General features: G+C 26.5%; 1 protein-coding gene across 6 annotated transcripts in view; it reads right to left on the reverse strand.

The window, feature by feature from the left end:
* The window catches only part of LOC142242560 (uncharacterized), a 122,494-nt gene extending 108,708 nt beyond the window's left edge, over nucleotides 1-13,786 (reverse strand). For 4 of the 6 annotated variants that reach the window (XR_012724223.1, XR_012724218.1, XM_075314341.1 and 1 more), the window contains exon 1: nucleotides 13,712-13,786. The gene's annotated coding sequence lies outside the window, so the exon portion shown is untranslated. Of the gene's footprint in view, nucleotides 1-13,135; nucleotides 13,160-13,653 lie in introns of those variants that run through there. The other 2 variants (XM_075314202.1, XM_075314295.1) reach the window with 2 other exon arrangements.
* Nucleotides 13,787-15,078: the final 1,292 nt, after the last annotated feature.

Genomic DNA, 15,078 nt, shown 5'->3' on the forward strand with positions numbered 1-15,078 from the left:
ATACAGGCTTTTCGTTGATCCCTCACACCACTGGGTTTTTATTGTTAATGAATGATTATAAAATTTCTATATTTGTTGTTCATATTATATTATAAAATTTATTCGCAAAACCCAAACTCAACGACATGTAAAAAAAAATGGCAATAAAACAATTTCCATTTCAATGCAATTGCTGAGCTTTAACTCAAATGCAATAGCATATTGCATTCGAAGTAATGTTTCTTTTAAGTTGTTAAACGAGGATTGTTTGGGTATGCTAGCATTGGATTTTACAGACTTTTCAAATCTAAATGTAAACTTTGTTAAGATTTATTTGAGTGTATATGTGTGTGTGTGTGTTTGTCTAGTTTTAATTTCCTCATTTGTATTAAATTTCGAGGAAATCTTTATTTATACATCTCTCGTTCTCTGACTAAGCAACCAAATATGTATCAGCTAAGGTATTTCAATTAGCAACAGCAGTTGCTGTATTTGTTGATTTTGCAATATTTTCTTATTGTATTACCGACAGAATACTAAGTGGTAATGATTCATTATTTTTTTCACGTTAATGGATGTGCAGTTTTGATTGGCTTAGAATTTTTGGAATATAAAAAAATATAAAAAATGTGTGAATGCAACAACAAAATATTTTTTTATAGACTTTAAAAGTTTGTATGAAATATGAAGAAGCAGACCAAGTCAGTAGGTGTCAAATATATGCCTACTACATACAAAAAAATTATTTTTGGATTCAATCATGAAATTTATTTTTAATTGAAATGTCTTCAATCACAGAAACGATAGAACACAGAAAAAATTTTCACGAAAATTTTTCCAATTAAAGTCTTCATTGAGTTTTAAATAAATATTCAATTAAAATTTTTATTAATTCAACAAATTTTTTAATTGAAACAAAAATCCATCACAAAAATGAATAGTATCAATTAATTATACCCTCTACCATAGGAGGGGGGTATATTAACTTTGTCATTCCGTTTGCAACACATCGAAATATTGCTCGAAGACCCCAAAAAGTATATATATTCTGGGTCGTGGTGAAATTCTGAGTAGATCTGAGCATGACCGTCCGTCCGTCCGTCCGTCTGTTGAAATCACGCTAACTTCCGAACGAAACAAGCTATCGACTTGAAATTTGGCACAAGTAGTTGTTATTGATGTAGGTCGGATGGTATTGCAAATGGGCCACATCGGTCCCCTTTTACGTATAGCCCCCATATAAACGGACCCCCAAATTTGGCTTGCGATTGCTCTAAGCGCAGCAAATTTCATCCGATCCGGTTGAAATTTGGTACATGGTGTTGGTATATGGTCTCTAACAACCATGCACAAATTGGTCCACATTAGTCCACATCGGTCCATAATTATATATAGCACATATATATATATATACCGATCCCCAGATTTGGCTTGGAACATGGTGTTAGTATATGATCTTTAACAACCGTGCTATTAATGGTCCATGTCGGTCCATAATTATATATAGCCCCCATCTAAACCGTTCTCCAGATTTGACCTCCGGGGCCTCTTGGAGGAGCAAAATTCATCCGATCCGGTTCAAATGTGGAACGTGGCGTTAGTATATGGTCTCTAACATCCATGCAAAAATTGGTCCACATAGGTTCACAATTATATATAGGAGGAGCAAAATTCATCCGATCCGGTTTAAATTTGGAACGTGGTGTTAGTATATGGCCGCTAACAACCATACCAAAATTGTCCATATCGGTCCATAGTTATATATAGCCGATCTCCAATCACACAAAAGTTGGTCCATATCGGTTCATAATCATGGTTGCCACTCGAGCCAAAAATAATCTACCAAAATTTTATTTCTATAGAAAATTTTGTCAAAATTTTATTTCTACACACAAAAAAAAATTTTCTGGTTCAATCACGAAATTAATTGATCCAATTAATTTTTTAATTGAAATGTCTTCAATCACAGAAATGATACTATCAATTAAAAAATTAATTGAAGGCCAGTTAAAAAATTAATTGATCCAATTAAAAAATTAATTGATACTATTAATTTTTGTGATTGATTTTTGTTTCAATTAAAAAATTTGTTGAATCAATTAAATTTTTCATTGATTATTTTTTAAAACTCAATTAAAATTTTAATTGGAAAATTTTTCGTGAAATTTTTTTCTATGTATAGAAAATTTTGTCAAAACTTTATTTCTATAGAAACGTTAGTTAAAAATTTATTTCTATAGAAAATTTTGTTAAAACTTTATTTCTATAGAAAATTTTGTCAAAATTTTATTTGTATAGAAAATTTTGTGAAAATTTTATTTCTATAGAAAATTTTGTCAACATTTTATTTCTATAGAAAATTTTGTCAAAATTTTATTTCTAAAGAAAATTTTGTCAACATTTTATTTCTATAGAAAATTTTATCAAACTGAATTATATACGTATTTAATCGTTTTTTTTTTTATTTAACATATACCACGTATGGACTTACATGCAATTTAGAAGACGGTGTTAGGAGGTTTTAAGATACCTTGCCATCGACAAGCGTTACCGCAACTTAAGTAATTCGATTGTGGATGGCAGTGTTTAGAAGAAGTTTCTACGCAATCCATGGTGGAGGGTACATATGCTTCGGCATGGCCGAACTTACGGCCTTATATACTTGCTTTCCAATAAATTTTTTTAATTGCGATGTCTTCAATCACGAAAATGATAGTATCAATCACAGTTTTAATTGGAAATTAAAAAAATACTTGTTTAAAAAATTAATTGAATTCATTAGCAAGTATAAATTATTTTTTTAAAGTTCAATTAAATTTATTTATTTATTTTTCATTAAAAATTTAACTATTTTCAATTACTTTTTTAACTGACTTAGTGTGTTTAGTTTGATGAAAAACTTGTTTGAAATAAATTTTTAGTCAAACATTAAAAAAAATCGATCACTTTTTTTAAGTGACTTAGTCTTCCGAGTTTGACTAAAAAGTTAATTGTATCAATTAATTTTTTAATTAAAATATTTAAAATATTCAAACGTTGAGTTAATTAACTTAATGTTTCTTGGTTTAAAGTTTCTTGGTTAAAAAGTTAAAAATTAATTGATCCAATTAATTTTTTAATTGAAATGTCTTCAATCACAGAAAAATCAATTAAAAATTAATTGAAGGACAATTAAACAATTAATCCAATTAAAAAATTAATTGATACTATTAATTTTTGTGATTGAGTTTCAATTAAAAAATTTTTTGTAAATTTTCTCAAATTTTATTTCTATAAAAAATTTTGTCAAAATTTTATTTCTATAGAAAATTTTGTCAAAATTTTATTTCTGTAGAAAATTTTGTCAACATTTCGTTTCTATAGAAAATTTTGTCAAAATGTTTTCCTATAGAAAATTTGATCACATTTTTATTTCTATAGATGTTATTTCACATTTTTATATCTAGATTTTATTTCTATAGAAAATGTTGTCAAAATTTTATTCATATACTACATTTTGTCAAAATTTTATTTCCAAAGAAAATTTTCTCAAAATTTCATTTCTTTAGAAAATTTTCTGAAAATTTTATTTCTGTACAAAATACTTGTGAACATTTTATTTCTGTACAAAATACTTGTGAAAATTTTATTTCTGTACAAAATTTTTGTGTTTATTTCTATACAAATTTTTCACAAAATTTTATTTATATAGAAAATTAAAGCACCCCTAAAACATCATGAATACTGCCAATCTACCAAACTGTCCAAAATCTACAATTTTTGGTAGAATTTTACCATTTGTGGCAACCGTGTTTACTATACCCGTGCATGTCCACAACCACTACACAATTCTTGGTGCGAAAATTCAATTTAAAATCGATCAATTGAAAAGGAATTTTTTTAGAAACCAGCGTGGTGCAGTAGGAATTTGGCAACTTCAATTTGACCATCGATTAATGAATGTGAGTCAATTTTTAATTACATAAAAATTTGTTTCCCCATGTTTTCATATTCGGATTCGCAAATTGCAATAAATTGTTGTATTCTTATAATGGAAAAATTAAGTTACTCTCGAACTTCAAAACATATTCAATTTCAACTTCTTATTAAAGATGAGATGATGTATAATCAAATTTTACATTTGTATATTTTAGGTTTATCGTCAAACGAAAATTTTGGGTTTTGCCACTCCAAATAAGTCGATCTTGAAGATTAAAAAGAGACCACATTATTCCCAAAAAGCAGATTTTCAATATTTATCTTCTTAACAAAGTGGCTGTGCGATAACCTTACTCAAAACAAAACGTGAACTCCATATGGCAATTTTGGTTTAGTTCATGGAATTATTGTGTTAAGCATAACGATTTTCTAAATTCGTTTAGAACTGTTTTTTTTTTTTTTTAATTTTACCAATAATGCGTCCATCTTGAACTTCGTATGGTACTAAAGACATTTTTGCATCTTTGAACGCCAACTTTTTCTTCTAACCTTCAAACTACGAAATCTTTAGCAAGTGAGAAAAAATAATTATTTATAAAAAAGTCTTGAATTTGTCGAAAAATATTAATCTATTTTTTTGTTAAATCGCCGTGCAATCTGCGTTTGTAATAAAGTTTAGGTAAACTTTTCTAAAATTACCAGAAATGTTCTTTTTTGGTGGTTTCACTATTTTTTGAGTGCAAAAACCTTGGCTTACAAATACAAAATCAATCGAATCTCTCTTCGATATATATCCTTTGACCATATATCTTGGACATAATCGAGTATTTTACTTAAAATCTATAACAAGTAAGAAGAAATAGCATAAATTCTAAGTCAACTTTTGTCCAGACTAGACATTAATTAAGTATAAATATCTTCAAATCAAATAATTTTTATGGAGAAATACAAGAAATTTAGCCCACTCAATTATATAGTCATTTTATATCCTCCAACTATTTTTTTAATACGCCTATAAATCGCATCACGTTCAAATGGAATATGCCATCATTATAATCCCCCAAACCATTCCATAGTTGAACAGACGAAGTAAATTTGCATAAAAATAGACTGTCTGCGACAAAGAGGACATCACAGAAATGCAAACAAATGACCAAGCTATATATAGTGCATCAACAAACAACGTAATATAAACAAAAATATACAACAAGTACTGGAGGGGGGCTATCATCATCAATGTTCAAAAAACCACGCACTAACACCAATCACCTCAAACACACCTTAAGCATCTCAAGCTTATGACTCATGAGATAATATTTGCGCTGTTAGCTGTTGGTGTGAGAGAGTACAAATTGTCCAGCCATCCATCCATACTAGTTTCGAGTGGAGGGGGGGCTATATGAAGATCCATACGAAAAAGTTGTCGTTTATACGACCCATAAAAAATTCAGTCCATTGCAATTTAGGACACATTCGTTTTATCTCAACTTATGGTACATTACAGTTTCCGCAAAACAGAAAACAAAAAACATTTTAATATCTATGCCATGAATTATAATTGCAACTCATTTCAGATTATTTGCTGCTAAATGTATTGTTGTTGTAGTTATTGCTTAAAAAATGAAACAAATTTCATTGTTTTTTTAAAATTCAAAAAAAAAAATCACAAATATTTCAAATCAAACAAAAAATGTGGTAAACATCTGATGTCATAACTAATACTTTAGCGAATATTTGTTTAAGCGAAAACTGGCTAATAGCACAAACAACAACAACAATGATGACAACAAGAATACCAACAACAACATAAATACAAGGCAGCATACGCAGACTGCAAACATTTTTATACCACCGTAGTTGAGATTTCCCACTTTTGAACTCCCCTCTCACGCATACTTCAAATTCGAAGTATGGACTGGAGTGTAGGTTGGCTTGACTGGTTGGCATGTGTTCACGTTTGGTTATTGCTCCTATACAGCACTTGAGAAGAGTCGATCATACCAATATGGTCGTCTCTTTATAGCTACTTTGTACATGTCTGTCTGTCTGTCTGTATTCACCATTTCATATGAATGATTTGTTATATGGATGGATAGATTGGTTGTTGCTCTCTTTAAATAGCAACAACAACAGATGTGCTCATATGATGTACTACTACTCACCCATACGGTAATACATTTGGTAACGAGTGTTGTTAGCTAGTCACACAATGAGAGAAATTTGTATAGGAGCAGTCAAAAATTATCTTTCAGACACAGGATCACTTAGACTGTTCAGTTCATTGTGATTTCGATGTTGAAAAGAAAAACTTTAAACTTTAATGCAAAATCCTCGAAATAAGTATTAGCTTGTATTTGAGGCGTTTTTATCTTTAATCCAAAGATTGAAATTCGAAGTTAATATACAATTTTTTTCTTTAAATCAGAATGTTCAAAGTAAGACCACTCTAATGGAGATTCGCAAATTTATTCGTGTTCAAATATTCGTGTTCTAAAATTAATGAAAAACATTTGAAATCAAAGATTATTATTTTAAATAAAATTCATTCCTAAAGAGGTTGAAAATCACCAACGAAACGTCGAATGTAAACTTGAAATAACATAAAGTCATTTATTTGCATATTCAGAGACCTTGAAAGCCCGTTTAGTGCAGATCTCAGAATAACCAAAAATAAAGAATAACACACATTTTTTAATTGAAATGTCTTCAATCACAGAAATCAATTAACAAATTAATTGATACTATTAATTTTTGCGATTGCTTTTTGCAATTAAAAAATTTAAAAAATTAATTTAAAAAATTTGTTTAATCAATTAAATTTTTAATTGAATATTTTTAAAACTCAATTAAAATTTTAATTGGAAATATTTTTGTGAATTTTTTTTTTCTGTGAATAAAATTCAACACTTATAAGATTTCTTTATTTTAAAAAAAATTTTCTGCAATATTGTTTGAATTGTGTATTCTAAAATTTGGGCTACATATTTAATCTTTTATAATAAGTCAAAATTTTTTCAGTGCTGGATTTAGTTATTTAGTTATAGTGACTAAAATCAAACAATCGAAAATATTTATAAATACAAATACTGTTTCAAATTAAAAAAAGACAAAAGGTAAACTTTTTGAAACTTTAAAAAAAGTTTAACGTCGAATTTTTCCTTTTATTCTATAGGAATAAAATTTTGAGAAAATTTTCTATAGGAATAAAATATTGTTTGAATTGTGTATTCTAAAATTTGGGCTACATAATGTTTTATAATAGTTCAAAATTTTTTCATCAAGCAATAAATTTGGCAAAAGTCGATATTTCAATAATCTTTAAAGACGACCTCTTAAAATATTTATACATACAAATAATAATTTTTTTAAATTAAAAAAAGACAAAAGCTCAACTTTTCCAAACTTAAACAAAAAATTAAACGTCTAATTTTTCCTTTTATTCTACGAATAAAATTTTGAGAAAATTTTCTATAGGAATAAAATTTTGAGAAAATTTTCTATAGAAATAAAATTTTGAGAAAATTTTCTATAGAAATAAAATTTTGATGAAATTTTCTATAGAAATAAAATTTTGACAAAATTTTCTAAAGAAATAAAATTTTGACAAAATTTTCTATAGAAATAAAATTTTGAAAAAAATTTTCTATGGAAATAAAATTTTGAGAAATTTTTCTGAAGAAATAATATTTGGACAAAATTTTCTAAAGAAATAAAATTTTGACAAAATTTTATAAAAGAAATTAAATGTTGACAAAATCTTCTATAGAACTAAAATTTTGACAAAATTTTCTAAAGAACTAGAATTTTGACAAAACTTTTTATAGATATAAAATTTTGACAAAACTTTTTATAGATATAAAATTTTAAAAAAATTTTCTATAGAAACAAAATCTTGAGCAAATTTTCTATAGAAAAAAAATTTTGAGAAAATTTTCTATATAAATAAAATTTTGACAAAATTTTCCATAGAAATAAAATTTTGAGGAAGTTTTTTATAGAAATAAAATTTTGAGAAAATTTTCTATAGAAATAAAATTTTGGGAAAATTTACTATAGAAATAAAATTTTGACAAAATTTTCCATAGGAATAAAATTTTGAGGAAATTTTCTATAGAAATAAAATTTTGACAAAATTTTCTATAGAAATAAAATGTTGACAAAATTTTCTATAGAAATAACCCTTTTGACAAAATTTTCTATAGAAATAAAATTTTGAGAAGTTTTTCTATAAACTAAAATGTTGACAACTATTTCTATACCCTCAAAAAAAAGTTTACTTGGATCCAAAGATTTGGACCTTCCCTTAAGGATTTTGGTATTGATTCCAAGCCAAAGAAGCGGTTTCTTTAAAATAAAGAATTTTTTTTAGCGACCTTAAATCTAGGACCAATAAAATTAAAAATAGGATACAGATCTCATTTATCAAATTTGCATTCTTTTTTCGCGGTTTATTAATAAAGGTACTCACGTACAGGCAAATGCCAGTTTAAAAATTCAAATTATAACAGATACTTCAAAGTAAAAAAGGTTTTCCTTATTCCAAAAAAAAACTTTAAACTAAAGACGCTAAATCCTCAAAATAAGTCTTAGACTATATTTGAAGCGTTTTTATCTTAAATCTAAAGTTTCAATATTTCAGTTAATTGAAGGACAATTTCTTTAAATCAAAAATGTGTTTCTTTACTTTAAGAAAAATTAGCCTTAGTTCGAAGACATGGGACTTTAACGGAAGGATGAAAATTTACAAAATTTGTGTCCTAAATTTAATAAAACAATTTTTGACGCCAAGATTATAAACTTTATTTTAATTAATTAATTATTTTAAAGGAATTTGTACTTAATATTTCGTAAATTTCGCGTAATTTTTAATATCACGTAAATATTTTTTCAGTGTGAAAATTTTCTATAGAAATAAAATTTTGACAAAATTTTCTACAGAAATAACATTTTAAAAAATATTCTATAGAAATAAAATGTTGAGAAAATTTTCTATAGAAGTAAAATTTTGGCGAAATTTTCTATAGAAATAAAATTTTGAAGAAATTTTCTATAGAAATAAAATTTTGACAAAAATTTCTAAAGAAATAAAATTTTGACAAAATTTTCTAAAGAAATAAAATTTTGAGAAAATTTTCTGAAGAAATAATATTTGGACTAAATCTTCTAAAGAAATAAAATTTTGACAAAATTTTATAAAAGAAATTAAATGTTGACAAAATCTTCTATAGAAATAAAATTTTGACAAAATTTTCTATAGAAATAAAATTTTGAAAAAATTTTCTATAGATATAACATTTTGACAAAATTTTCTTTAGAAATAAAATTTTGAGGAAGTTTTCTATAGAAATAAAATTTTGGGAAAATTTACTATAGAAATAAAATTTTGAGGAAGTTTTCTATAGAAATAAAATTTTGGGAAAATTTACTAAAGAAATAAAATTTTGACAAAATTTTCCTTGGAATAAAATTTTGAGGAAATTTTCTATAGAAATAAAATTTTGACAAAATTGTCTATAGAAATAAAATGTTAACAAAATTTTCTATAGAAATAACCCTTTTGAAAAAAATTTTCTATAGAAATAAAATTTTGACAAAGTTTTCTATAGATATAAAATTTTGAGAAATTTTTCTATAGAAATAAAATTTTGACAAAGTTTTCTAAAGATATAAAATTTTGAGAACTATTTCTATACACTCAAAAAAAAAAAAGTTTACTTGGATCCAAAGATTTGGACCTTCCCTTAAAGATTTTGGTATTGATTCCAAGCCAAAGAAGCGGCTTCTTTAAAATAAAGAAATTTTTTAGCGACCTTAAATCTAGGACCAATAAAATTAAAAATAGGATACAGATCTCATTTATCAAATTTTCATTCTCTTTTTGTGGTTTATTAATAATTATTAATAAAAATCCAAATTATAACAGATACTTTATCTTAAATCTAAAGTTTCAACATTTCAGTTAATTGAAGGACAATTTCTTTAAATCAAAAATGTATTTCTTTACTTTAAGAAAAATTAGCCTTAGTTCAAAGACATGGGACTTTAACGGAAGGACGCAAATTTACAAAATGTGTGTCCTAAATTTAATGAAACAATTTTTGAAGCAAAGATTATAAACTTAATTTTAATTAATTAATTATTTTAAAGAAATTTGAACTTAACATTTTTAATATCACATAAATATTTTTTTCAGTGTGAAAATTTTCTATAGAAATAAAATTTAGACAAAATTTTCTACAGAAATAACACTTTGAAAAAATTTCTATAGAAATAAAATTTTGAGAAAATTTTCTATAGAAATAAAATTTTGAGAAAATTTTCTATAGAAATAAAATTTTGGCGAAATTTTCTATAGAAATAAAATTTTGAAGAAATTTTCTATAGAAATAAAATTTTGACAAAAATTTCTAAAGAAATAAAATTTTGACAAAATTTTCTAAAGAAATATAATTTTGAGAAAATTTTCTGAAGAAATAATATTTGGACTAAATTTTCTAAAGAAATAAAATTTTGACAAAATTTTCTATAGAAATAAAATTCTCTATAGATATAAAATTTTGAAGAAATTTTCTATAGAAATAAAATTTTGACAAAATTTTCTATACGAATAAACTTTTGAGAAAATTTTCTATAGAAATAAAGCTTTGAGAAAATTTTCTGTAGGAATAAAATTTTGGGAAAATTTTCTATAGAAATAAAATTTTGAGAAAATTTTCTGAAGAAATAATATTTTGACAAAATTTTTTAAAGAAATAAAATTTTGAAGAAATTTTCTATAGAAATAAAATTTTGGGAAAATTTTCTATAGAAATAAAATTTTGACAAAATTTTCTATATGAATAAAATTTTGACAAAATTTTCTATATGAATAAAATTTTGACAAAATTTTCTATATGAATAAAATGTTGAGAAAATTTTCTACAGAAATAAAATGTTGAGAAAATTTTCTACAGAAATAAAATTTTGAGAAAATTTTCTATAGAACTACAATTTTGGCTAAATTTTCTATAGAAATAAAATTTTGACAAAATTTTCTATAGATATAAAATTTTGAAGAAATATTCGATAGAAATACAATTTTGACAAAATTTTCTATACGAATACAATTTTGAGAACATTTTCTATACGAATAAAATTTTGAGAAAATTTTCTATAGAAATAAAGCTTTGAAAAAATTTTCTATAGGAATAAAATGTTGAGAAAATTTTCTATAGAAATAAAATTTCGAGAAAATTTTCTGAAGAAATAATATTTTGACAAAATTTTTTAAAGAAATAAAATTTTTACAAAATTTTCTATAGATATAAAATTTTGAGAAAATTTTCTATAGAAATAAAATTTTGACAAAATGTTCTATATGAATAAAGTTTTGACAAAATTTGTTATAAATAAAATTTTGAAAAAATTTTCTATAGAAATAAAAGTTTGACAAAATGTTCTACAGAAATAAAAATTTTACAAAACTTTCTATGGAAATAAAATTATGAGAAATTTTTTTATAATTCAATATCTTTAAAATTTTTAATTTTCGTGTTAATGCATACTATCAAAGTCCATAGTGAGTAAGTGCTCCCCTTTTGTAAAAGTACAATTTTCACTTGTTGGTGCAAGCAAAAATCGTTAAAACTTATAAAATTCTACATATTTACAATTCAAGGGTATTTATACACCCAGAAAAAAATGTCGCTAATAGTAAGGGTCATTCATTCATTCGAAGAAACAACACTAAATTAATTGATCCAATTAATTTTTTAATTGAAATGTCTTCAATCACGAAAATGATAGCATCAATCACAGTTTTAATTGGGCATAAAAAAAATATTTGATTAAAAAATTATTGGTTTGATTTGAGCATTAATTTTGAAATTGATTAAATTAAAAGCTTAATTGATGTTGATTGCAAAACTCAATTAATTTCTTGAATTATAAACGTGACTATTTTCAATTACTTTTTTATCTGACTTTGTGTTTTTAGTTTGATTAAAAAATTTATTGTTTGAAATAAATTTTTATTTGAAAATTAAAAAAATTTCCATCATTTGTTTAAGGGACTTAGTCTTCCGCGTTTGTTTTAAAAGTTAATTGTATCTGGACAAACTTCATAGTTTTGCCAAACATTTTAATGAATTTTTATGAATTTGAATTTTAATGAATAATGACAACCTTATACAGTCCACTCATCTCATACAGGGGATTTCATCTATCACATTGGTTCTCCATTGTCATTTTTTGCAATCCCCCACACACTTGTGCAGTATCAATTATTTTTTTTAACTAAAAATGTAAAAATTTTCAATCATTGATTTAATTAATTCTTTTTCTATCTCGATTAAAAAATTAATTGTATCAATAAATTTATTAATTGAAAATTTTTTAACCTCAATCAACTTTTTAATTCGAAATAGTTTGGTGATATTTTTTTTTCTGTGCAGAGATTTTATCAAAAACTTCAAAATAAGATTTTTTAATGTCTTAAATTTTGGTAGAATTTTTTTTCAAGAGTTGTAAATCGGCTAGATTGATATGTACTACAAAATGTTTTCTTTACGAAGTACAGTCAGAAGGATTCAGAATGGCCCACTTGTTCACCATCTGATTTTAATGATAATAACCACATGGAATGTAAATCCCAAGCAGCTAAATATATTGAAGAAAAATTGAATCTTGAAAGAAAAATTAAATGAATGTTTTAGTATCGCAATATTGTGGTATTACTTTCCATTAGAGTACCACTTCAACGAAACCTCATTAAAGGTGCATTTCTAAAAAACAAAACGTCTGCCAAACTCCAAATTCCTTTTCCCTTGCCAACTGTCTTATTTATTTTTTGAGCAGTATACACTTGTTTGAAATAGGACTTAATTATTGCGGATTATGAATTCAAAACATGGTCATTGTCTCAGTACGTTTTTTTTTTGCGACAATTTCAAATTTTTTGTTCGTTGTAGGCGATTAGTTTCATTTGACCAAAAAAAAAATCGAAGTTAATAACCAGCAATACCTAAAAATGGTCAGTGTTGACAATAAAGCATAATGACTCTTGAAATTCAGTAAAAAAAATACAACAAAGTTTAATAAAGCCAATTTAAAAACTAGATTGAAGTTAAATGGAATATAAACGAAAATCATACATACTCTTAAACATTTTTGTTTTTGTTATTAGATCTCTGATCTATGAATAGACATGATGAGCAATAACTGAGAGAATGATCTTGGCCAACAAAATTTACTGAATTACCTTGTCAGATGGTTGCACTATGCATTCTGCCAATTACAATAGTAACAGCAACAACAATCATTTCTTACATACAAAAACAAAAATACAGTTTTACATCTAGAAAGAAAAACAAACACACATACACATACACTCTCCCACAGTCACTAACAGACAGACAGATAGATTGAGCATCTACTTCACAAGCTCATCCCCACAAGCATTTGACTCTCAAAAAATGGCAATGAAAATTTTGTGTTTTTTTTGTTTGTTGTTTTATAGCCAAGCTATTGTCTTGTTGTTGTTGCTTTTCTCAAAGTTATGGAACACAAGCAAACAAACAGATCTCGCACTATTTTTATTTGTTAAATAATTTATTAGCAATGCAATCCATCAATATTTGCCAGTTAGGAAACCATAAAATAAATTAACAAATATTTTGATGTTTTTTTTGTTTCACGTTTGTTTCTTGGGTTTTTTGTTTTGCTTCATTATTTTTGGGAGATTTTTCTTGTTGGCGGTATCACGGCGACAGCGCTTACTTTTGTTTTTTTTTTTTTTTTGTTTATTTGTCGTTGTATACACAATGCGGGGTATTACCTTTCCGTTTTGCTGGTCGTTTCGGTTTGAGAGCCACGATTAAACTAATTTTTGATTTAAGCCACAAACTGCGAGCAACCAATTCAAGTTTATGGTGGTAACAGTGTTGCCATCGTGTTATATTGGTCTTGTGTCGGCGTTACCCATCAGTTGGCAATAGCAATGCTTTGGATATTGCAACCGATGATTGTAGAAGTTCAATATATTGGTTAATATTTACTATTTAAAACTTACACTGACCAGAAATATTGTACACTCAAAAAAAGTGGGAACAAATCTACTTTAGCACAAGTTATTAAAAATAAAAAATAAAATTTTTTGAGTGTAGTAGCAGGGATTTTAAATCGAAAATGTAAAGTAAAAAATTTGTCGGAAAAGCCTAGTTTTCGAGATATCGACATCTGAAAATCGGAATTTTCCTTATAAAGGGTGGTTAAATTGTAAGGTCCGATTTTGAATGTGAACCACACCTAAACGCCTAGTTTTTTTCCGAATTTTATTTCACATTTCTCTATTTCAGACTTACTCAATTTGAACCATGGACAGATACACAATCCAACAACGTGCTAAATGGTTCCAAGAAATGGCAACAGTGGATGATCAATTTTCGAAGAAAATCATCTTCAGTGATGAGGCACATTTTCACCTCAGTGGATTCATCAATAAACAGAATTGCCGCATTTGGGCGAATGAGAATCCAAGAGTGATTGTCGAAAAACCAATGCACCCACAAAGAGTTACTGTTTGGTGCGGTTTATGGGCTGGCGGCATCATCGGGCCGTATTTTTTCCAAAATGAGGCCGGTCAGGCAGTTACTGTGAATGGTGTTCGCTATCGTGAGATGACAACGAACTTTTTATGGCTCGAATTGGAAGATATGGATGTGGACTATATGTGGTTTCAGCAGGACGGTGCCACTTGCCACACAGCTAACGAAACAATGGCTCTTTTGCGCAACAAATTCAATGGCCGTGTTATCTCACGTAATGGCGATGTCAATTGGCCGCCAAGATCATGTGATTTGACACCGTTGGACTTTTTTCTTTGGGGTTATTTGAAAGGAAAGGTGTACGTCGATAAGCCAGCAACAATTCAAGAGCTAAAAAATGAGATAATTCGGCACATTAACGGCATAGAACCTCCATTATGCCTCAGCGTCATCGAAAATTTGGACCATCGGATGAAGGTGTGCCACCGAGGTCGCGGCGCCCATTTGGCCGATATTTTGTTCCATAAAGGGTGATACGGTCAAAATTTGGTCAAGGGAAAACGCGTGTAAATCGGTGAAATCGTTTATTTAAAAAATCAAATTAAATTTCTTTTTCAAGTTCAATTAGTATAAAATTCAGGAAAAATATTCAGTTAGG

This window comes from Haematobia irritans, chromosome 1 (assembly GCF_050003625.1).
Source record: "Haematobia irritans isolate KBUSLIRL chromosome 1, ASM5000362v1, whole genome shotgun sequence".
In the NCBI taxonomy this organism is placed as follows: domain Eukaryota; kingdom Metazoa; phylum Arthropoda; class Insecta; order Diptera; family Muscidae; genus Haematobia; species Haematobia irritans.